This window comes from Heterocephalus glaber, unplaced genomic scaffold (assembly GCF_053883595.1).
Source record: "Heterocephalus glaber isolate CG9 unplaced genomic scaffold, H.glaber_assembly_v1.0 deba00000738, whole genome shotgun sequence".
NCBI classification, from domain to species: Eukaryota; Metazoa; Chordata; class Mammalia; order Rodentia; family Bathyergidae; genus Heterocephalus; species Heterocephalus glaber.
In genome coordinates, this window is record NW_028258161.1 from 11,539,631 (window position 1) to 11,565,015 (window position 25,385).

The 25,385-nt window shown below is 40.6% G+C and overlaps 1 protein-coding gene and 1 long non-coding RNA gene across 2 annotated transcripts in view; one reads left to right on the forward strand and one right to left on the reverse strand.

Moving 5' to 3' along the window:
- The window catches only part of Ccdc3 (coiled-coil domain containing 3), a 108,673-nt gene that overhangs the window by 39,746 nt on the left and 43,542 nt on the right, over positions 1 to 25,385 (forward strand). The gene's annotated exons all lie outside the window — the stretch shown is intronic.
- Positions 11,879 to 25,385, reverse strand: part of LOC110345228 (uncharacterized) — a 106,748-nt gene continuing 93,241 nt past the window's right edge. The window contains exon 4 of the long non-coding RNA XR_002388416.2: positions 11,879 to 15,511. This is a non-coding gene — a long non-coding RNA (uncharacterized LOC110345228). The remainder of the gene's footprint in view (positions 15,512 to 25,385) is intronic.

Sequence of the window (25,385 nt, forward strand, 5' to 3'; positions counted from 1 at the left end):
TGAGCTTGTGTGTCTGATTTATTTCATATAATATATTCTCAAATTGTATACATGTACTTATACATGCCTCATGTTTATCTTTCTTTATGGGAGCATAGTACTCCATTGTGTATAAATCTCACATTTTCCTTATTCATTCATCTGTGGATGGATATGTGTGCTGTTTCCAAGATTTAGCTACTATAAATTGTGCTGCTATAAACATGTATGCATGTATCCCTAAAGTATAATGATTTTAAACTCATTTGAGATGATACCTAGGTGGAGCTGGGTCAAATGGAATTTCCATTTTTGGGTTCTTTTGAGGAATCTTTGTACTGATTTCCATAGTGGTTATACTATTTTACAGTCCCACCAACAGTGTAGAAGACTTCATTTCCCCTTGCATCTTCCCTAACATATCTGTGATTATTAGATTTTTTGGTGATAGTCATTCTTTCTGGGGTAGGATGGCATCTCAGTGTACAGTAAGTCCCTGACTTACAATCGATTTCCATTCCTGGAGAACGTTCATAAGTTGGATTCACTTGTAAATCTGACAAAGTGAGTCTTATAAACTTTTGACAAATATACAATGTAAAGCATAAAAACACACACAAATACAGTACGTCCTTGACTGTATTGTACTACTGCACATTATCACACTGTACAGTGAGCACACAGCAGTACAACTGTGACAATGTCCAGCAGATACATGAGCTACTTCCTCAATTTGTTCACATCTGCGAATGTTCCTAATGTGAGCCCTATCTGTATCTGAAAATTCAAAACTTGAATGTTCATAAATCAGGGACTTACTGTAGTTTTAATTTGCATTTCTCTGATGGGTATGGAGGTTGAGCACTTTTTCATGTATTTATTGACCATTTGTACCTCTTCTGAGAAGGGTCTATCCATTTCAGTTGCCTTTTTCTTTTTTTGAGTTCTTTATTCTTGATGGTAGTCCTCCATCCAAGGAGTAGCCAGCAATGATTTTTTCCCCATTCTGTAGATTGTCTTTTTATTTTTATTTTCCCCCATTAAGTTTATTGGTACATTTTAGGTATAAAATACATTTACATACATCATTGGGATCTTGTACCATTACATGAGTATCTTGTTTCTCATTTTTTCCCCTTCCCCTGCCCTCCCGTCACCCCCTCCACCCTTCCATATTTGCAAAGATTTTGTTTCCATTCTTTTCCTTTTCTCATATTTTTTCTTTTCCCTTCTTTCTTTACCCCCCTACCCCTCCCACTTCCCCTGCTCCTTTAAACCTTTACTTCCTATTACACAATATCAATTATACATTTTTAAAATTAAAATATCAATACCTAGGAGACATTACCACAGATTTTATAGAATTTAAAAGGATATAGAAAGCATATTACAAAAATCTGTTTTGAAATAAATTTGACAAGTTCTAAGAAGTACCTTGGAACACAAATTAATGAAACTAACTCTGGAGGAAACATAAAATTTGAAGAGCACCTATTAAAAAAAGTATATTCCTAGCTTGGAAACCTATGTGACAAAAACAGGCTTGTATACATTTTAACTGATAAATTATATCAAACATTAAAGCAGAAAAAAGGAACACTTCTCCCCTCATTTTAGGAAATCAACATTGTGCTAATCCTAAAACTGGATAAAGATAATAAAAGAAAAAAGTATGAACATAGATAGAAATTTGTTTAACAAAACAAACTATTAGAAGTCAGATCTGGCAGGATGTAGAAAGTGGTTTTATTATAGGGATGGCAGTGTTGGTTCAGCATTGGAAGATCCACCCCCAAAAGTCATCATTTAAACAGAGGAAAGGAAAAAGCCATATGATCCTGTCACTAGTTGGAGAAAAAGTATTGGACTAAATTCCATAGCTGTTCATGGTAAAAGCTATCAGGAGACGAGAAGTAGAACAGAAGCTTCTCAACAGATTAAAGACATGTACTCCATACTTCCAGCGAGAATGCCTTATATAAATGGAGAAGATACAATGCTTTCTCCTTAAGTTGGGGAACAAGGGCAGATATGCTTACTCTTCATCTGTCCATTAAACTTTGAAACCTAGGCCCAAACCAAAATAGTCTGGCAATAAAATGACACAATTAGGATAGGATTGGCAAGGTAGAAGCAAAATCTTTATATGTAGATGAAATGATTATCTACAGAGAAAAGTCTCTAGGAGCCCCTAGAACTTGTATTTGAATTCAGCAGGATTAGAAAACACAAGGTATATATAAAAATTCAGGTCTGTGTATACTTGCTATAAATGAAGAATTGACTATTGAAATTTAAAAGTTATGTAGGAGTACAAAGGACCTAGAAAAGTAAAAAGAAAAAGAAAAAAATAACAGTGTTGGAAGACATTTAGTACCGTATCTAATTTTAAGACTTCTTCTAAAGCTATAGTAATCAAGGCAGTGTTGGTGTAAGGAAAGACATAGAGATCATTGGAATAAAACAGAGAATCTTGAAATAGAACCACACATATATGGTCCACTGAGTTTTGAAAGATTATTTAACATTAACATTTTATGGAATATAAACTCAATTCAAGAGCCGAGGAAAAGATAGTGTTTTCAACAAACAGCACTAGAACTCCTGGTATCCGTATATAAAAAATTAACCTCAACCCTTTATTTCCATACATAAAAATAACTTGAAAGGATCTATGAACCTAAATATGAAAGCCTAAAACTACAAAACTTTAAAAAGAAATTATAAGGGAAAATGTTTATGAATTTAGGGTAGGCAAGAACTATCTGGGATACAAAAAACATGATGTATAAAAGAAAAAAATTGATAAATGAGATTCCATCAAAATTTAGAACTTTAAATGACATCATTAAAATGAAAAGTAGTCCTTAAACAGACCATATTTACAATGCATATAACCTATGACCAGAATATATAAAGAACTCTTACAGCTCATTAATAGACAACCCAATTAAAAAGTAGACACAAGAAGATGATAAATAGCCAGTACAGCACAAGGAAAGGTGTGCAACTCTAGAATCAGAAAAATACTAATCAGTTCAATAACAAGATTGAATTATACCCTCATTAGGGAGAGGAAGTTAAAAGTTTTAAAAGCTTTGTCATGACTTTTTCTTCTTGTTGGATTCTCCCCCTTTACATTTAATTTCTTGTTGCACCCAATGGGTTCATTCTGCTGTGCTTTCTGGGGTTGTGATCCTCATTGTCTTTTCCTAGGATATTGTCTAAAATGTTTTGGAGTGCTGGTTTGGTATTCATGAAGTTCCTAAGGTGCTGTTTATCATGAAAGTATCTTATTTCTCCATCAATTTTGAAAGACAGTTTTGCAGTGTACATCAATCTGGGTTGGAGGCTGTTTTCTTTTAGGGCTTGGAATATGTCACTCCCAGCTCTTCTTGCCTTGAGGGTTTGCATTGAGAAGTCTGCTGTGATTCTGATGGGCTTTCCTTTGTATGTGATGTTTCTTTTCTCTCACTGCTTGTAGAATTTTGTTCTTTTGTCGGGTTTCTGGAATCCTAACTATTATACGCCTATGTGTAGATTTTTTTGATCAAGGCTAGCTGGAGTCCTATATGCCTAACTTATCTGTATGTCAAGTTCTTTTCCCCTGCTTGGGAAGTTTTCTGTTATCACTTCTGTGAACAGTTTTTTTATGTCATCTGCACTCTGTCCTGTTTCTTCATTGACTCCAATCAGTCTTATGTTACTCTTCTTTGCATCGTCTAGCAGCTGCTGGATTGATTTCTCGTGTTCCCTTACAATTTTAAAGCAATTTTTCTTTTCCTGGTTACTAATTGCAATCTTACCTTCTATATCTGAAATTCTGTCCTCACACTGGTTCATTCTGCTGCATAGACTTTCAGTGGAGTTTTTAATCTCCTGGAAATCTGTTTGCATCTGTTTTATGGATTCCATTTGTTTCCTATGTTGGGATTCCATCATGTTCCTCAGCTCCTGTATTTTTTTAATCTGTGTGTTCTCTAGATTTATTAATCATGTCTTGCACTATGAGCACAATCTTTGCTGTTATCTCAGAAATTATTTCTGATTTCATTTTTCCCAGATCCTCTTTTGTTGCCAGTTCAGAGAGTCCAGGTGGTTGAGTATCAGATTGTTCCATCTCGTTTCCCTTTGGGGTTGCTGTAGGTGATCCAGAACTCTGTTTTTGAGGCTTGTTTACATGTCTTCTCATTTCCATGGGGAGGGGGCGTGCTTCTGGTGCCCGCGCAGCTCACCTTCTCTACCCTAGGAGCATGGAATGGTGGCTGGGGAGCCTCCTTCCAGGCACTGGGACTGGCTCACCTTCTCTGCCCTAGGAGCATGGAATGGCTGTAGATTGTCTTTTTAGTCTGCAGGTAGCTTCCTTTTCTGTGCAGAAGTTTAATTTGATGTGATCCCATTTGTTGATTCTCGGTATTATTTCTTGTGCCATTGAGGATCTGTACAGAAAGTCCTTGCCTATGCCTGTGTCTTCAAGAGTTGTACTTATTTTATCTTCTAGCAGATTAAATGTTTGTTTTAATGTTTAGATCTTTGATCCATTTTGATTTTAGATTAGTATATGGTGAGATATATGGATCCAGACTTACTCTTCTGCATGTGGATATCCAATTTTCTCAGTACCATTTATTAGAGGCTATCTTTGCTCTAGTGCATGTTTTTTGGCCCTTTTTCAAAGATCAAATAGCTGAATGCACATAGGATTGTTTCTGCTACTTCTGTTCTGTTCCATTCATCCACATGCCTATTTTTTGTGCCAGTACCATGCTGTTTTAATCACTGTATAGTACAGTCATTCCTTGTTTAACAATGGAATTACATTCCTGTGGCTAGGTCATTAAATGAATTGGTCACTAAATGAATACTTGTATATAATATGTACCTTACAATATTCAGAACAAAGAAATGGTCAAAAGAAACTCCAACTTGAGGATTTTGCTTTTATTTGCATGACTCTTATAGTACTGTAATGTACAATAGAATATAAAATGACTGCACAGTACAATCAGCAAAAATTACAGTATTGTACTGTAGAGGAAGCCACCATAAAGCCACCCTGCTGCTAATGTTCCTGCATCATGAGTCCAAATGGGGGTCATAAGTCAAATAGTCATTAACCAACTAGGTTGTTAAATGAACAATATCTGTATAACTTCAACTCTGGGATTGTGAGCTGCCTCCGCTGGTTTTGTTCCACAGGATTGCTTTGGCTATTCTGGGTCTCTTCTGGCTCCATATAATTTTAGGATTGTTCTCTCTAGATCTGTGAGAAATCCCATTGGTACTTTGATTGGGACTGAATTAAATCTTTATATCAATTTTGGAAGTATAGCCATGTTGATTATGTTGGTTCTACCTACCTAGGATTAGGGAATGTTTTTCCATTTTCTAATGTCTTCTTTTATTTATTTTTTTCCAGTGATTTTCATTGTAGAGGTCTTTCACTTCTTTGATCAGGCTAATACCTTTTTTGATTCTACTATGAATGGTATTTCCTAATTTCTTTTTAGTGTGTTCATTATTAATGCATAGGAATGTTATTGATTTTTGTATGTTTATTTTGTATCCTGCTATACAGTAATTACCCAATTTATGAACAAGTTCCATTCTGGGAGAATGTTTGTAAGTAAGATTTGTTCCTAAGTCCAAATAAATGAGTCTTATACACCACACCTGTGAGAGTTCACAACTCAAATGTTTGTAAGTCGGTTCTTACTGTGCTTCTGAATTTGGTTATCAATTTTAGGAGTCATTTTGTGAAGTTTTTGGGTCTTGTAAGTACAGAATCATGTAATCTGCAAACAATGATATTTTGAATCAATCCTTTTCTATACATATCCTTTTTATTTCTTTCTATTGCTTGATTGCTATGGCTAATGCTTCAAAGACTATGTTGAACAGGAGTGGTGATAGCAGACACCCTTTTCTTGTTCCTAATTTTAGAAGGAAAGCTTCAGCTTTTCCTTATTTAATATGACATTGGCAGTAGGTCAGTCCAAATGGCTTTTATCATGTTGAAATAGACCTTCTGTGCCTATTTTTTTGTTTTTTTTAATCATGAATGGATGTTGGATTTTGTCAAAGGGTTTTTCTGCATCTACTGCAATGATGTTGTGATTTTTGTTCTTCTGCTTATGTAATGAGTTACATTTATTGATTTGCTCATGTTAAACCATACTTGCATCTCTGGGATGAAGCCTACCTGGTCATGATATATGATCTTTTTGATAATTTGTTGCATTTGGTGTGCCAGTATCTTGTTAAGGAATTTTGCATCTATATTCTTTAGAGACATTAGCCTGTAGGTCTCTTTTTGGCTGGATCCTTGTCTGGCTTTAGGATCAGGATAATGTTAGCTTCTGAGAATGATTTTGGAAGTACTCTCTCTCAATTTCATTGAAGAATTTGAGGATTGGTGTTAGATCTTCCCTGAAGTTCTTGTAGAATTCATCAGTAAATCCATTAGATCCTGGGCTTTTTTTAGTTGGTATTTTTTTAAATTATTGCTTCAGTTTCATTGCCCATTACTGGATTATTCAAACTTTTAAGTCTTCTTGGTTTAGTTTTGGTAATTTATATGTATCTAGGAATCTTCATTTCTTCTGAGTTTTCCAATTGTTTGGCATTTATGTTGTATATATATTTTGTATATATGAAGTAGTTGCAAATAATTTTCTGGATTTCAGCAGTGTCTGTTGTGATTTTACCTTTTTCATTTCTAATTGCATTTGTGTCTTTTCTTCCCTTTTTAAAAGTAAGATTGGCTAAGAGTTTGTCTATTTTATTTTTTCAAAGAACCAGCTCTTTGATTCATTGTAATTTGTTTTAGTCTCTATTTCATTAATTTCTGCTCTTTATAATTTCCTCCCTGGATTCCTGGATACAAGCTCTAGATTGGGATTGTTCTTGTTTTTCTAAGTCCTTGAGATGTATCATGAGGTATTTGGGTTTGTTCCATTTTTCTGGTGTGGCCATTGACTGCTACAAACTTCCCTTGTAGCACTGCTTTCTCTGTGTCCCATAAATTCTGGTCTGTTGTACTGGCATTATCATTTAATTCTAGGAACTGTCTTATTTATTCTTTATTCTCCTCTGTGATTATTCAAAGTGTGTGGTTTAATTTCCACACATTTTCATGGTTTGGGTGGTATCTTTTGCTATTCATTTCTAGTGTCATTGCACTGTGATCTGATAATATGCATGGTAAAATTTTTATTCTTTTGCATTTACTTAGGCATACTTTGTTAGCTAGTATGTGGTCTTGGAGAAAGTACCATGTGCAGCTGACAAGAGATAGATAGACTGACTGACTTTATATTTATATCTATCTATTTGTTCAAAGGTTTGGTTCAGCTTTGATATTTCTTTGTTGATTGTTTTGTTTAGTTATCTATTTGTGACAGTGGGTTACTGAGGTCCCCCACTATAAATGTATTGATGTTCATCTGATCTTTTATTTCCATTAGTGCTTGCTTTATGAAGTTGGGTGCACTGTGGTTTGGTGCACATATGTTTATAATTGTTATCTTTTCCTGTTGAATAGTTCTCTTAACCAATATGTAACCAGTATGTCCTTCTTTGCCACTTCTGTTCAGCTTTGGGTTGAAGTCCACTTTGTGTACTTGTTTTCAGTTTCCTGTTGCATGGAATATTTTCTTCCATTCTGTGAATTTTAGTCTATGTGTTTCTTTTTTTTGTTAGATGTGTTTCTTGTATACAGCATATCACTGAATTTTGTTCCTTGATCCATTCTGCTAATCTGTATTGTTTGATTAGATAATTAAGTCCATTCACATTGATAATTATAATTGCTAAGTACTGACTTCTTGTCATTGTATTATTTACTTGTTGCTGTTTTGCTTTCTGTCTCTCCTATTTAATAGCTAGCCCTACATTATGCATTTATTCTATTGGCATTGTTAGCATCATTGTCTCTTTCTAGAATATCTGTGAGAATTTTTTGGAGTGTTAGTTTGGCTGTCATGAATTTCTTTAGATGTTCTTTATCAAAATCTTATTTCTCCATAAATTTTTTTTTTGATACCGGGTATCAAACTTGGGTCCTTGCACTTGTACAGCAGGCAGCGAAACCACTAAGCTAAATCCCCGGCCCTCTCCATAAATTTTGAAAAGTAATTTTGCAGGATAAATTAGTCTGGGTTAGAAGTTGTGTTCTTTTAGGGTTTGAAACACTTCATTCTGTGTTTTCCTTGCCTTTATGATTTGTGTTGAGAAGTGTATTGTAATTCTGATGGGCTTTCCTTCATAGGTGATCCTTTGCTTCTCTCTAGCAGCCTTTAAGGTTCTCTTCTTATATTGTGTTTCTGGTATTTTAATTATTGTGTGGTGTGAAGTTTTTTTTTCTGATTATGGCTATTTGAGGTTCTATATGCCTCAATTATCTATATGTTAAATTCTTTTTTCATGTCTGGAAAGCTTTCTGCTATTACTTGTATAAAAGGGTTTTTATGCCCTATTTCTTGTCTCCTGATTTTTCACTAATTCCAATTACTCTATATTAATTTTCTTTGAGCCATCTGGGTACTATTGGATACATTCTTCATGTTCTCTTGTTTTTAAGGTATCTCTCATTAACTGATCATTGACCACAGCCCTGTCTTGTAGATATGATGCTCTATATTCACACTGGTTGCTTCTAATACCCATACTTTCCACAGTGTTTTTAACCTCCTAGATTTCTGTTTGGACTTTAGACTTTTTTTCTATGCTAGGTATTCATATTTCATGTCTCTTTAGTCCACTAGATTTTTATTAGTCTTCTCTAGATTCACTGATCATTTGTTTCACTGTGGTCATTATCTGATTATAGTTATATCATCTTTAAATTTGGCAAGCATCTTATTGAACTGTTTTACCTCCAGTAATATACTTTCAGACCTTTCTGCTGTGTGGGTTATGATTTCCTTCCCCTCACTACCCACTGAACCAGTCTTGGGAAAGTTAAGAGTTTTTGGAGGAATTTTTTTGGCTTGTCTCTTCATGTTTGTATTTTTTTTGTTGTTAGTTTGTTTTTTGTAGTGGGATTTGCAGATTCTTTGGCCCAGTGCATTGTTCTTCAGGGGTGAGCCACGTATTGTTTGTATTACCCTCAAGAAATCCAGATATTGGCATAGAAAGAAATCTCATTGTTACAAGCTACTATGTCACCTTGGCTTTAGTAGTAAAGTCAGCAACAACAATGACATCAAATATCAACTGGATACTGACAAACCCTAAGAACCACTCATGAACTCCCCTTAACCAGAACAGAGAGGTCTGTGATTTTAGTGAAGACCCTGAGGCCCCCATATACTGACCTACAGTAACTCAGACCACTAAGTTATGCTGGATGAGGCAGCAGTGCCAGAGCTCAATCATACCACTGGACCCAACCCCTTCTCCTTCAGGTCTGCCCCTTCTGATAATTTCACCCACCAAACCTGGCTTGCCACAACAGAATACAGGCCCTGTGATACTTTTGATCTAACCCCAGGCCTCCCAGGGCAACCCAGGGGATCCCTGTTTAGCTCTTACCCTCTCCAACCCTGTCTCCCAAGGCTGTCTCTCACCCAGTTACTGTGATAGGGCAATGCTTCAGTTGTGAAGCAAAATTTTACTGGGTGTTGTTCAAAATGGGTTCAGAAGGAAGAAGAAGGTGCTGCTAAGGAAGGTAAGAGGGAACTGATACCAAGAGATGCCACTGACCATGCTAGTGTTTATTCTAGATGAGATGCCACCAAAGCATTTCAAGTCAGAGGTAAATATATTCCTGGTTCTGTTTGTAACTAGTACTCTAAGTGCAGCTGAATATACTTATGGGGCTGCAGTGAAACATGATTTCTTTGTAGGTTTAAATACATTGTTCATGTCCATAAATACAGTCATGTGCTGAATAATGGTGTTTGGATCAGTGAGTGATCATATCTACATAGAAGGTGCCCCATCTGCTCTACGATGCTGGCACAGCAATGAAACTGCTCAACAATGTATTTCTCAGAACACAACATTATCAAGCAGTGCACAATGCAATTTTTTAATTTGGGGACTGTCCTAATTTATTCCTTCATAAAATTATTCACTCATTTAATATTTATTGAGAGCCTACTTTGTTCCAGGGACTATTCCAGGAACTGAGGATGCAGCAGCAACAAAACCAAAACTCCTCTCCTGTGAGCTCACAATCTAGCCAGTGCCCCTGGGTATTTGCTCAGTGTTTGAGGAGAACCACACCCCCGTCTTTTGGTCTTATCTGATTTTGGCACATTTTAACCCTCTTCTCTGTCTGGCAGCAAGTAGTAGTTATTTCTACTCCACACCTTTGTTTTCTCATCTGTCAAAAGGATAAAATCACTGCCATCCTCAGTGTAAACAGCAGAGGAATGGGACACCGTGAATGGGTTGGGTCTGTGGAAGATGAATGTGTGAGACATAAGGAGGAGGTGTTTCCCTGAGAATACAGACTCTTCCTCATCATCTAGTAGTGGCTTCCAGTGAGTGTGCATTGTGAGCCACACAAAGAACTCAAAAGAATCACAGTTATGAAAGTGATGTCTGATACCTTCAGTTTTATCCTGCCTTTTTTGTAAATGCTGGCAGAGACCCTCTCAGAAGGTAGCAGAGCCCACGGCTACAGGATTACAGCCTCCAACAAGAAACAATGCGTTAAGCCTGACATGTTTTGCTGGCTAGCACACGGTTTCAAACTTTCCTGTCTCAACAGTGCTCACCAAACACTTGTCCACAGGTGGTTTCAACCCTCGGTGGCCTTTTATAACCCAAGCAGCTGTGCACAAATCGAGCCACAGGTAACTCGGCCCTTGTACGATCGAGGAAACCCAGTCACACATACCTGCTGCATACTCTGTCCCCTGAGGTGGTCCAGGCTGCCCTGGTGTCACTGCTGTGCCTGGGAGTAAATGCAGCCGGGCATGGAGGTGCTGAAGGCCCCTCCTGCATCACCCTTACAGTGGGTCCCGGTGTCAGCACCGAGGAACAGTCAGGTCATGGCTCCCTCTCCAGAGGAGACCACAGGTCCCCACTTGCATGGTTCACTGACCCTTCCAAGGGTTTCTGATATGGGCAAGTGAGTGATTTCGAAATGTTTCTTTTCTTTATTCTAATGGTGGACAGAAGCGCTAGTCAGGAAACCCAGGACAAAGGAACAAAAATATCCAGTGTGTGTTTTTCTGGCATTCAGCAACTCCAGCATGTGAAAGCATGTTCTGCTCTTTGAACAAAGAACACTTCGCTGCCTGGTGCTCTGCACCTGAACTGATCTCAGAGGATTTGCAGGCTAGAATCTGACAGGAGATGTATGACTTCTCTCTTGAGAATCTTACCCTTCGACAGGGAGGTATCCTTTCTTTCTAATGGAAACAGCCCCTTAGGAAGAGTGGCCTTAGGAGCCCCTCAGATCCTTTCTTTGAAATATATACCGCTTTCTGACTCTGGGGTGCTTTGGAAAGAGTGTTCTGTTAGCCTGATCTCTCAGCCCGAGGCCCTATTTATTCATTCAGTACTTATAAAGCTCCAGCTGGTCAGAGTAACCCCGTGGGTGGAGCGTTCATGAGAACTTCTGCAACAGACTGCACAAGAGGATGATGTGAGCTGGACAGATGAGGAAGGCTTCCAGGAGGAGATGGGGCTGGTCCCCTGTCTTACAGAGAATGGCAGATTGGGGAAAGGCAAGGGAAGCCAGGGGCACAGCCCCAACCAAGGGCAGAAAGGAGCCAGCAGTGATGGGCACTGGAGGTTAAGACGTGTTGCATGTGACATGAGCTGAGTGCTGTACCTGAAGGGATCCGAAGAGGTCCCTCAGGAGGAGAAGGGAACCTCAATTCACCCTATCCAGGGGGTAGGCTATAGGGTCACTGACTTAAGAATCTTCAAGATGCATTGGTGAGAGGCACAACGAGGTTTATTAGAAAGAAGTACCCACTTGGAGAGGAGCGAGGGCTCCCACAGAGAGGCGCTTTGTGGTCCAGGTCATGCGTGATCTGGGGAGTGTCTTTATGATGGGTGACTCAGGGTCACCCATGTTCCTACTGCTGGGGCAGCATTCTGTGGGCGAAGTTGGAACGCAAACCATTTGCAGTGTCTTTGAAGTTTAGAGACTGCTGCCCACTTCTTAGTGCTGCTTCCCTGAGGATGAGGTTTGAGGGAGACAGACCAATTTACAGGTGAAAAGCGCGGGCCCCAAATTACACATGTATTTTAAGATCCTTAGGTTTCTCTCTTTTTTTTTTTGAGTTTCCTAGAAAGGAGAAAGGCTTTGTAACTTTGTGTAACTTTTCCGTTCTGAAGCTGCAGTTTTTCTTTCTTTCTTTTTTTTTTTTATTTTGGTACCAGGGATTGAACTCTGGTCCTTGCGCTTTCGAGGCAGGCGGCAGAACCACTGAGCTAAATCCCTGGCCTTGCAGTTTTTCTTAAAGGTACAACTTTAAAATTACCATTTTCCTTGTCATATCACTACCTAGTTTTATTTTTTCTCTCTTAGGAGAGCACAGGGGTGTGAGCAATAGACCAATAACTTCTCGGTGTCCGGTACACCTGTGCTCACACACCTGGGTTTAGCTGTGGTCCACAGAGAGCTCACGGAGCTAAGTAGGTGCTATCAGGGTTTCTCGTCCATCCCTGCCCATCATCACAGTCACCACCACACTGTTTGTCAGCCTAATCTCATCCCCTGCATAGTCACTTTTTCATCACCAGGCCATAATACCAGATAACTGCGATTTAAAGGAGGTTTATGTTGGCTCATGTTTTCAGTCCTTGGTCACCTGGCTCTAAGGCTCGGCTGGAGCCCTCAGGGAGCTTTGCCCTTCCAGGTCTTGCCCCAGTCACGTGCTTCTTTTGACCAGGGCCATCTCCTAATAGCACATTCAGCCATGGACTCATCAGTGGATTAATACACCCGTGAGTATAGCACTCCCACGATCCAATCACCTTCCACAACCCCAACCCCTGAATATATGAAGCTTGGGGGTGGCATTCTAGATCTAAACTGTAACACCACCTATGGACTTATGGTGATCCACTCCCACAGAAGACATGCTTAGGGTTTTCTCTCCCCAGTCTTTGTCCAAGGATTTGATGTGATGACCTCAATGGTATCAGGCCAGGCTGTTACTTCCGCTGACTGAGAACAGTGACCCTGAGGTTGAAAGTTGTCTCTTAGTAAGAGAGCAGATCCATTGTGTGCTGTCAGGTAAACTGGTGTGTATTCTTTAGGGTTAGCTAGAAGTTCATTTCTCTTTCCTGTGAAAGGTAAGTGGGCAGCCCAGACTGGAAGGGGCTCGTCCACAACATCAGGTCTTTCCATCATCTTCCTTGGCTCAGTTCAACGCCCAGCTCATCCTCTTGTCTGTGTTCAGCCACAGCAGGAAGGAGAAAAGGATGAGAAGGACATGAAGAGCATCCCAGAAACTGTACACACCGATTTTGCTTATATCCTGCGGCCCAAACTCATATGGCCACAGATGGCTCAAGGCGTGCTAAGATATGTGGCCTTTACTCTTTACCTAGTTCTACACTTCTGTGAGGAGCTCTCTATTACTGAGGAAAAGGAACCCAGATCCAGGTACCAAGAGCAGTGGGTTTGGCTCTTTCACTATTTAGCATACTGGCAGAGTACTCCTTGTCAGGAGCCTACCAGTGACTCATACCACTCAGTTTGCTCACAGCCCAGCAGCTTCCAAGGTGTCCCATATGCCCCAAGATCTAAAGAACTCTGATCAGTCATCTCTCACTGGGCTCTTGTCCTAAGAGTGATGAAAGAATGGAGCCAACGGCACAGCTGGGAATGGAGCTGGGTGTGGTTTACTAGAAACAGCAACAACAGCCCTTACCAGGTGAGTGGGGTAAGGACGACATCCAGGGAGGCCCTGAATTGAGAAGCTTATAGCACAGGCATCCCTCATTTAACGACCAGGTCACAGTCCTGAGTCTGGGTCCTTAACTGAATTGGTTGTAAAATGAGGACTTGTGTATACTATGTGCATTACAGTATCAGAACAAAGAATGGTCAAAGGAAACTCCAACTGGATGACTCTGCTTTGATCTGCATAACTCTTACATGCAGTACTGTAATGTATAACAGAACATGAAACTATAGTACTGTGTAGTACAATCAGCAAAAATTACAATACCATATAAACGTCAAAAAAAGAGGCTGAGGTTCTATAAACAGCATGTACAGAACTGTATTAAAAAAAAAAAGATGGGTGGAAAGTGTGACCAGTGGGTTTTAGGTCTGAACAGTGCATATTGGTGGTAAAGTCCGAATGGCCGCTAAACAGGTTGGTCGTCAAATGAGGAGTGTCCGTGTACAGCTTTTAGCACAGAATGGTGCAGGAGATGTGAGAGAATGCAGATACGCAATTGCTTCTATCGGTGTTTCTAGGCTTCTGATGTCCAGAAAGCAGACTATTTCTTTGTCCTTTGCACTTTAGTTTTCTGAGGCTTATCTTCGGCTCATCCAGGTCCTGGCCTTCAGTTTAGTTTACTTGGGCCCCAGCCCTAATCTGCCTGTCACCCCTCTATCTCCTGTTCTCGGAACCAGGTTAAAATCTAGGGCTTGAATTTTGACACCTTTTGGTCTTCAAGAGGTTACCAGATGTTTATTAAGTACTTCTAGTAACTTAAGGCATAAAGATCCAGTGTCTAAGATGGGCAAAATCTATCTGACGATGACCCTCACTTTAGGGTTGAGGAAAGAGATTGGCTGCTCAAAGTCCAGAAAGAAAAGAGAGAAAGGGTTTTGGAGGGAAGACAGCCTCTCCCTCTGATGCACAGGCATTGCTTGTCTTCCATCAGCCACGCTAAAAAAATTTTTTGGCCGTACTGAGGATTGAATCCAAGACCTGCACACTGAGCTATATTCCTAGCCCTTTTTGAGAAAAGGTCTTACTAAGTTATGAGTTACCTAGGCTGGGCTCAAACTTGAATTCTCCTGCCTCAGCCTCTCAGAATGCTGGGATTATAGGCATACACCAGCACATCTGGCCACGTTAAATTATTATCCGTGGCTGAGCCTGTGAGGCCCTGGTCTCCTTCAAGTTCTGAGAACCTGAATAGTGCAGGGGCCCAAAGCTAGGCTCTGAAGTCAGACTGTATGGGTTCCACACCTGGCCTGCCATTGAGCAGCCGGGATAGCTTATGTCTTTCTTATAATCCTCATCTAACAATGGGGATGGTGCTGATCATAGCAGGCACACCACAGGGCTATCGGGAAGCTGTGTTGAACACAATGCCTGCCCCTCATAAGGTCTCTATAAGCTATTCTTCTCTCCCAATGCTTCATACAAGGCATTTATTAATTTACAATAAACGAGATTCCTAGTGGTCCATTCATCCATGTTCCAAGTATCTCCTGTTTGCGAAGCTCCGGAGGTAAGGCCCAAAGCAGTTACACAGAATACCTGGGATCAGTTTCTAATCGTCTGTGGAAAGTCAGTGGCACCATTAAAATTCCTCTTACGGAGTTTCCAGCTTATAGGTAGACTGTTAAATTCTCCAGAGATGAACATGTACCCTAGAAGGACAAAAGAGACAATTCCTGTGAGATGCCTTATGCCTTAGGGGTCATCAGTAGGGAAGCCCTACTAGTGTTTAAACCACTGTGTGTCTAGAGGCTATGTAAGAATGAGAGAATCAGGGTTATGAATTCATCTACAATCTATTGTATTATCTTTCCCTTTGGTTTTCTTTTTTCAGTTTCTGGCATAATTTTAACCTCCACTAAAGATTTCACCACTGTTAAATTTAAACAAGAAATCTGAATTTGGAATCTACAGAGAGGACCAGAAGTGCATTTTGAATAGGCAAACACACTTGGAATTTCAGTGAAATAGTCATGGCAAACCTATGGCACGCGTACTGCAGTGGGCAAGCAGAGCCCTGCCTGTTGGCACGAGAGCCAAGGGGCCCCAGTAGCCGAGCATTAGATATTCAGGCTTAACTGCAGTATTGGCACTGTGCAATACATAAGTGGGTTTTGGACTGCAGTATGGGCATTCAGTCTCTAAAATGGTTCACCATCGCTGAGCTAGAGGAGCTCTGAGATTATGTAGGAATTCAGGTTTAACACAGAATCCTCAGCATTCAGTTAAGTTTCCTGCAGGAGCTATTCATTTCTCCAGGAATGCCTCCTAAGAGAAACACATTTTCTAATTCCTTTTGAGCTACTGTCACATTGGCCTTCTTAGTGGAAAAGCATCTATCTAATCAAAATACATACAGAGTAAGAACATTTTGATATCTCATTGAGGGTGGCAACTGAATGAAATCCACATGTAAGTATTCAAATAGTCTAGCAAGTGGTAGAAATGCACCCTCTGAAATTTTTGTCTTATCAAGATTATGGGATAAAGATTGGTTACAAACCATCTCAAGAGTGACCATGCCAATAATATTTCATAACTTGTACCATTTTCTTAACTCATGGAGGGCAGAGTTTTTAGTAACAGAAGCTGTAGGGACATGGGAAGGACTAGATGGGCATCCAGGCTCTCTGTGAATCCATGCTTAGCACTGAAGTTACATCCTTTTAAGGACCAGTTTTGCTTTTCAGTTCAGGTGTATGGCATTGTTAAAGGTCAGTACAGGTGATTCAACTGGATTAATCTTTTGGAGTTCATTTAGATTTAATATCTTAATAATTACAATATTGGCTTAAGATAAAAATGTGGGAAGGCATTTCCTTGGTATGTAATTAATTCTTGTTCTGCCTGACATTGGATTAGCGGTTTTATAAATCAATTAGTTTCTTCACTGGAGTTCTGGAAATCCTTATCCAATCCAGATGGTCTGACCTGAAACTTATTTGAAACTTGTCAAAGTCCTTTCCATGAATCTCCTAAAACATGAAACACTTTATAGTTGCAAGATATGCCCAGAAAGTACCAGACTAAAACAATTAATTATAGATAAGACATGGCTATGATTAAAGATCTGAGAAGAATTCATTATAAGGCAGTTGACAAGGAAATTTCATTATTTCTTTTGTTTGTTTGTGTTTTTGTTTTTGGTACCAGGGATTGAACTCAGGACCTTGGGCTTGTAAGGCAGCCGCGGTGCCACTGAGCTAAATCCCTGGCCTAAAACTGCATTACTTCTGTGATATACAATAGTTTAACATAATAACTTAATCTATGACTGGTAGTATTACACTAGGCCTGATAGTACTATACTAGGTCTAGGGACTTCATACAATTTCTGAAAGATATTAATAACATGCTTGATAATGCTTCTCATGCAATCTAACATATCAAATAAACCTAATTAATTAACAGCTCTCTCTCTCTCTTTTTTTTTTTTTTTTTGGGGTACTGGGGATTGAACTCCGGTCCTTGCGCTTATGCAGCAGGCAGCGAAACCGCTGAGCTAAATCCCCGGCCCAACAGCTTTCTTTTTATAAAAAGGAAAACAAGTTCTTTTGAGATACTCTAAGGCCCCAACAGGAAATTCCCAAAGGTAGTCTGAGGTCAAAAGATCTTAGTTTAAAATTTGATTTTGGGAAGTTGTCAAAATGCCAAAAGGTTTAAAGTGCTTGATTAAAATAGGATCACAGGCCATCTGTGAAACAATATTCATTTGACCTGAGTGATAATTTTAAATAACTTTATAAGCAAATACTGCCAGTCATGCAGCCACAGAAAAATCTCTTTTACTAGAGAGGGCTCAGTTTCCTTAAGCAATCAAAGACCTAATACTCTGAGAAAAACAGAATCTTTGTTTTCTAGGCTCATTACTTAAACGGTAAAGAAAAACCACTCAGTTTTTTAAGAGCAGATATATTATAAGAAAAACTTATTTTCAAACGGGTCTATTACTGGAATTTTAAGGCAAGAGGCCCAGCTCTGAGGGCTCCAACAGACCGGGTTTGGCCACTTGCCCCATAACAATCATCAAGGAGATGAGCAGAGTGAAGGGTTGGAGGGGTTAATCAGCTCAGCCATGCTGGGAAGCACAGATAGAGAGAAGTTCAAGGTCTGTCTTCAAGGGGCTGACAGAGCTTTGGGTTTTATAGAAAAGGAGAAAGGCAAAGGCTGGGGGTTTGCATAGCTGGCAGTGAGGGCAGTTCTGGGCAAACTGTAGTCTGGTTGATGGCTATCTCGAGACTGGTTCTCCAAAGTCCTGGGAGCCATCACTGCTTGAGGGGGCAGCTGGGTCCCCACCAGGAGATGACGGGCTCCTGCTTAGTGAGGCAGCCTCAGGTCCTGTTCTTCTAGTCTGGGGCATGACCTCATCGTGGTCTGCAGTGCCCTGCTTTTCCTGGAATACAAGGTGGCTGCAGGTTTAGGACAATGGCTGGAGACTTCTGCACATTGCTCCATGGAGTCTAGACTTGGACACTATAAAAGCTAGCAACTGGATGTTCTGCAAATTACTTACTGTTATCTTAGATGAGGTGGGCTAAGTGAATTCAGGACTAATTACCTTTGTAACTAATCCTCAAGTGATTAATATGCCTACATCGGAGCTGAGCCAGGATCCAGCCCAAAGTTCTAAGGTCATAAAGGAGACAGATATAAAATTAAGGCAGAGATCCCAAGCTTCATGCTGCTTTTAGCACCTATTGGCCATCTATTACAGGACCAAATTCTAAATTAGTATCAGCCCAATTCTGATATCAATGCTTGGTTTTAAGAAACACTGACAAACCCTTTCCAATCTCAGCTAGCTTAAGCATGTAAAATTCCCTTCCAAAGATTTCTCTTCCAAAAACCTGTAACTTTCTTATATTTATTCAGTTTTGTCATTTGTTTTTCCCCTTTCTCATTATGGAACAATTAGTCCTTCTACTTTAGGGCAAAAATTACCCCTTTTCAGCCTGGTGTGGTGGTGCACGCCCATAATCCCAGTACTTGGGTGGTTGAAGCAGGAGGATCACCATGAGTTCAAGGCCAGCCTGGGCTTCATGGGGAGACCTTGTCTCAAAAAAATAAAATAAAATAAATAAAAATAAATAGAATCACCTTCTTTCTTTTAACAAAACAAAATACTTATATTCTATAACTTTTCAAAAAACACATTTTATCTTCATTGTATCTGTGCATATTGAATTGTTTCCCTTATTATTTATGATGATTTCTAGTTTGTGTATTAATTAGAATTCTTAATGAGGAAGTAAGGAACTTGTGAACAGTCTGCCACGCCAGCATTCTACAGAATGGCAAATCTATAAATTGTAATTTCTAGAAGCATGTGCTTTCTCATAATTTCTCAGTGTGGCTCAGAACATGTTTAGTACCTCTGTACAAGGTCTTATAAATAAATGAATCTTATGGGAAAAAGAGAATTGAGATGTGTTAGGTACATGTCCTGATTCCCCACAATGAAATGTACAGTGGTACCTCAGTTCACAAACTTAATTCATTCCACAATTCTGGGTAAGGTGGCAGTAGTGGTGTTCATCACCTGATGCGAAGTTCATGAACAGAAGCAAAATTCTTCTGAATGCTTCTGTTTGTGAACAGAAGAGTTCGTGAACGGAGGCATTACTGTAATCATTATGTACTACAAATTTGCTAATATAAATAAATAAATGCCGCAGGGGGAAATGTTCTTTTTCTCTGAGGGATTAGTTGATTACTGCTCCAGGGGGCAAGCTCTTGTACTGCAGTGAGAAAGCTAGCCAAAAGGGAGTGGTTCCTTCAGATGGCTGGAAGAAGAGAAAACAATTTCTTTTCTAATGGCTTGGGTGTTTACAATAAAAGCAGATTATCTCAGGGCACAGAATTTTTCAGTTTTGTGTATCTTAGTTTGGTTTAAAGTACATGCAAGTATGTCATCTTTGTGTCTGTAGCTATAAAGACACATACCTGTTCCCCTTTTGTTAAGTTTTCCCTACTACAAATTTTCTTTGGTAAGACCCACCCACTTCTCTAGAAAAATCACAGGTTCTGAGTCCACACTTATGCATGAAATTGGAGTTCCAATGGAGAAATTCTGGATTACTCAGATCCAAATGAATCACGATTCTGTGTCTTCTAGTGAGCGTACTTCTACTAGAAAGGAAACCATCCGCTTTTATATCAGCCAGTGATGGCTCCAGCCCAGTGCCTCTATCTGATCCAAATTCTAGGCCCAGTCTGGTCAAAGAACTGCTCAAATAAAGTCAGCTCAAAATGCAAATTTGCAGACCTAATATCTGAGAGGGAACTTCCCCCCTCCAGCTGTGGCGAGGTACAGCGTGCCTGGCAGGTCCCTTGCCTCAGCCCCTCCATGCTCTCCTGGTGTTACAAGCTGGTGAGGTCTGGTTCTTTCGCTGCACTCCAAACGAGCCCCGGGAAGCTGGTGAAGAGGAACAGGCTTTATTGATGGTAGGTACAGAAACGGGGAGGGGCTCACACTGCCCCCAGTCCTCACTTCACTGAGTCTAGGGTTAAAGGTCTTTTGGAGTAAGAGAAGGGAGGGGAATACAATGAGACAATAGAGGACTCCACACTCCCGCTGCCCTTTTCTACTCGCTCCTTCCCTGTGGAAATGAAAAGGGACCCAGACTTCCAGGGCCAGCATCTGCACACCCTGCCCATTTACCTGGGCAGAGGAGAGACAGGGCCATGAGACCCTCAGCCTGAGGAAGTCTGGAGAAGCCACTGGTCTCTAAAGCAAAAAGAATTGTAACTTTTTTTACCTTTTAAAGTTCCATTTTGGCCTGCTGGCTGCACTGAGAGTCACTGTCCATCTCCCTCCCTTCCCACATGCCAAAAATAGTTTTGTAAAAATACTGTAGATACGTTAAATGTCGTAACAGTCACTGAGCAAAGAGTGACTCATGAATTAGGCAACCCTCAGAACTAGAAGTTCACAGGGCTCTGCCAAGGAGTGTGAGCCATAGGCCGAATGAAGACCAACCAAGTAGAGACATCCGATTGGCTGCAGCTAAACATCTGCCTTATTCGGGAATAGTGGGAAAAGCTGATTGGCTCAGCCCCACTGAAGCTCAGGTGTTTGTTGCAAAACAAAAACTCCCAAATTTTAGTTTACTTACATACTAAATTAAGTTGCAAGTTTTTACATAAGAACTCAAACTATGGAGGCAACCTCAGGTTACTGGACTTCCGCTTGTTAAATTTAACCCAACTTAGCAGCCCATCGATGCATGGTGTAGTGGTCTTACCCTTTTCTAGGTCACAGTCTCCCTTGGGAGTCTGGTGAGAGCAATGAGCCCCACCCCCACCGCGCAACATGTATTTACATACGCAGTGGCCTTTTATTCACTGTCAGTGGGCTCACATGGCCCTCGGGAGCCAATCCACAGAAATCAGAGGTTCAAAGACCAGTAACTCCTACACAGGGCTCTCTACTCAGCATCTCCTGGTCAACCCACAGCCAAGTGCTGGGTACATCTTAGCATGGCCACAGATCCCCTTTCCTGTCTCCCACCAGGCTACTCCTTGTTGGTAGTCAGCTCTTCAGGACTTGTGCCCAAGAGTTAAGCTATAGGCTCTATGCCATTTCATTTTGCCCCCTTTTTTAGACCTGGGGGCAGAAGGTAAGGGAGAAGGGTCAGTTGTGTACCTTTGATACGCAGTTATTACTACTTCCTCACCAGCACCATAGAAGTCAATATGATTACACTCTGAGGCTCTATGAGTTGGGTTGGACAGGCATGGAACCAGTTAGGTAGGTAGGATTCTAATTGAGATGCATTTGAACCAGAGCCTACTTTATTTCTACTACACCAAAGGCCACACCCTGGTTTTCCTCTGTTAACTAGGGATCCGTCCTAATCCTTAAAGCACCTTCTATGGCCCTCTAAGCACTTGCATTCTGTGTACTTTTCTAGGGCAGCTCCCAGGGGTCACTAACCTCTGAGGGCTTTTCAGACCTTTCCATTGCATTTGCTTCTGTGCACCAACGTCGTGCCTGAGAGGCAGCAGCTATCCCCACCTATCTGTGCCCAAGTGTACAAGCGCAGTCCCAGGAGAAACAGTAACTTGGTTTAGGCGGCCATTTCAATTAGTCTTTTCCCAGGTGCCTCATTTTTCTTTTTGGCTTGCTGCTTCTGTAACTGAAATAGTCTGATATATTTTGAGCTGTTTTCTTTTCTGTGTAAAACATCTACTGACAGGCTTCTGTGCTTTGTCAGGAAAATTAGTATGTTTCAAACATTCGGGTCTCATGTGTTAACCCAAAGTAAAATTAGAGATGGTAAAGGCCCTGGAATAGGCATCTAATCTGTCTTCACCAAAAGCTTCTAATCCCTTTAAAGGGATCAGAATTCCAATACCTAACTGTCTTTGTGTTCAGGAAATCTCTTAGAATCATCCAAGTATTTAATCGTTTTATTAATAATTTGCTCTTAAGAGAACTTTCAGTTGTTGTTGGTTATGCTACGTGGGACTTACTGAGCTTTGTCAACCTTTCAGGTAATTATTATTTAATCATAAATTCCAGTGGTCATGTATTAATTTTTCTGCATGGTCCCCATGTGAGACCCATTTTCAGAGAGCATCTAATTTATTCTTACAGGTCAGGAGAGAAAATGCACTTAAATACCGGCAGCATCTGCTCTAAAATGCAAGGCTTCCTTCTCTTGCAACTTCAGGTCAGAAAGATTGGCCAGAAGGTCGGGCAGGAATTCACCTGACTCCATTGGAATGGAAAGATTAGAGGACGCAGGAGTGCTGAAGGAATGGGGAAGGAGGTTGAGAGAATTCCTACCAGGGATCTTCTTAATTTCTCTATAGAGCACGTCCCAAGGTTATCTGTCAAGACTGAAGAAAGGCGGTAGAGGAGAAGGGATTTGTGGAGAGTGTTACGAGAAGTCACAGTGGTAAAGAATGGGACAGAGAATTGACTTGAGACACATGAAGGAAAGGAATGGCCAGGCTGAGCTGACAACAGAGGTACTGAATGTGTACTGGCACCAGTCAGTGTCTCAGAGATACGGGGAGAGAAGATAGATCTGGTGGATACATTGTTGGGAGCGTTTATGCAAAGGGTAAGGAGGCAAGGGACTGAGTATGAACTGGACTGTAGTAAAGCTATGTATGCATCACTGACGCATTCACTAAGGGAGCATTGAGGCCGGCTGGATAGGGAAGGGAGAGAAGGCAGGAGAACATTAATACTTTATGAGTAGACAGATCAGGAGACTGGAAGGAGTCTCAGGGGTCAAGGAACAAAGGAAGTGAGATGCTAAGTGATCTGGAAGGACTGCACTGGAAGTCAGTGCTTAACTACTTCTGTGTGCATCGCACAAGGCTAGATTCTTCTACACATTAACTCTTTTAACTCGCAGTAACCCTACCAGACAGGACCATTATTACTCATAAGGATGGGAAAATCAAGTCCCTGAAGGTTTCCCAGCTAGTACATGGCAGAGCTGGGATGTGAACCCAGGCAGTTGGGCCTCAAAGCCCAATCTTTTCATGCTATATTACACGGTCTCTAGAAGGCTGTGCTTAGAATGGTATCCAGAAAAGGGATGGTGGCATAGTTTAGGGGATTATATAGGACTGGAGATACTCATAGGAGAAAGGTGCTCAAGCCAGACATGGGTAAAGGTCACTGGAGACAAGACTGTTGGGCATGTTGTCTCTGCAGTTTCTGATGTCCATGCTGGGAGGATGACAGGACTAGGGCAGAGAAGGCAGGGGGATAAGAGCCTTTGAAAGTGTGGGCTGATAACCAGAAGGGGAGGAAGTGCCAAAATGAAGAGGTGCAGAAGGCAATGCAGGTAGATGGCCTGAATCCCAAAGTTCAAGGCTTCCTCTATGTGGGCAGGGGAGGAATTGTTTAGAAATGCCATTGGTGGAGAAGGAAAATGCTAACCCTTTCTCCCAGCCCTGACCCTAAGGGTCTGAGAAACTCTGTTAGTGGGAAAGAACTATGAGGATAAACATGGAAGCATACAGTCCCTCCCCATCTCACTCCTCAGCCTCAGTCATTGCCCAAGATGTGATGTTGGCTCCTTCAGTCTCCCGTCCTTGACCTTCCATTCATTCCAGTTTTCTCTGTGTTCTTATGTTTTTGACTCAGCCTCTCTAAATTCTTCTCCCTCTAAAATCAGAAGGATAAACAGTGGAACAATATACGTGTTGTTAACATTTTTTGGAATTTGTGTTTTCACATCCGATCGTGTCTACAAAACACGTTAAATGCATTTATAATTTAAGGTATTTTCAACTTCGATGATGGGTTTATTGAGATATAACTCTATGGGAAGTCACACTTGTATGTGACAATGTCCAGTTTCCAGTCTAGCACGCACAGAGCTTAGATGTCACAACTCCATTCTATCAACAAATAAAAGACAGGAAGAAACTGAAAAATCAACAACTTTTCTGAGATCTGTCAGAAATGAGGTCACAGGGCAAACTGCTTGCCCCAGAATTAGAGAAACAGTTTGGATACAGAGAATCACAACTCACTGGAAGAGGAAGCCTGAACTGCAACTGACAGATAGCTGGATGCCCCGGCATAGGAAGCCCTGATGCCTGTGTGGATTTTACTTTCCGAAGCTTTACCAGGTTCTCATTGTGAGTATGGAGGAAAATGCCTTGTGTTTCGGCAGAAGAGAAAAAGGAGCCCTTTTGAAAGATGGCCAACACACTCTTTCTTAGCAAAGTCTTCCCTCAGGAGAATCTAGGTAACTAAACAGACCTTGGAGAATGGAAATGCCCAGCTCCATGTGTCTCTAGCCTTCCATGAGGCAGAATGAAAATGTCCAGGTCCAGTGCTTGCTTCCGCAGCACGTATGTTATGTTTGAAAAATGCCAATTCCAGCCCATTCAAGCATCCTGTCCCATCTATGAGCAGGGGATAGTAAGGAGTGCAGGCAGAGGTCGCAGGCTCGTGAGAGACAGACCTCACTGTAAGACTGGAGAATGCTTTTCCCTCATCTATGTGACCTCTATTATGAAAGGCCTGTCTTCCGGGTCCTTTTACCCAGTATACCACGCGCACCTTTCCACAAAAACTTACAAGCAGAAATGCAGAAAACACGGAAGAGGGTGAACAAGCAACAGTGTGAGTCAGATATGGCAGAAATGTTGGATTCAGAAGAACTGGATGTTTTATAGTAAAATATAATACAGTATGTTTTGCAGTAAGTCCCCGACTTATGAATCAGTTCCGTTCCAGGAGAACGTTCATAAGTCGGATTTGTTTGATACATCTTTGACAAATATACAATGTGAAGCATTAAAAAACCACACACAAATATTGTACACAATCACACTGTGCAGTAAGCACGCAGCAGCATGTGAGTTACTTCTGTGATTTGTTCCCATCTACAGATACACATAATGCTGTTGGTATCTGTGAAAGTTCACAACTCAAATGTTAGTAAGTCAAAGTCGTACTGTAATGGAAAACATAGATGGCTCAGAAAAGCAGAGGACAATGTAGATAACAGGTAGAAATCTTAAAAGTATCAAAAACACAAATGGAAA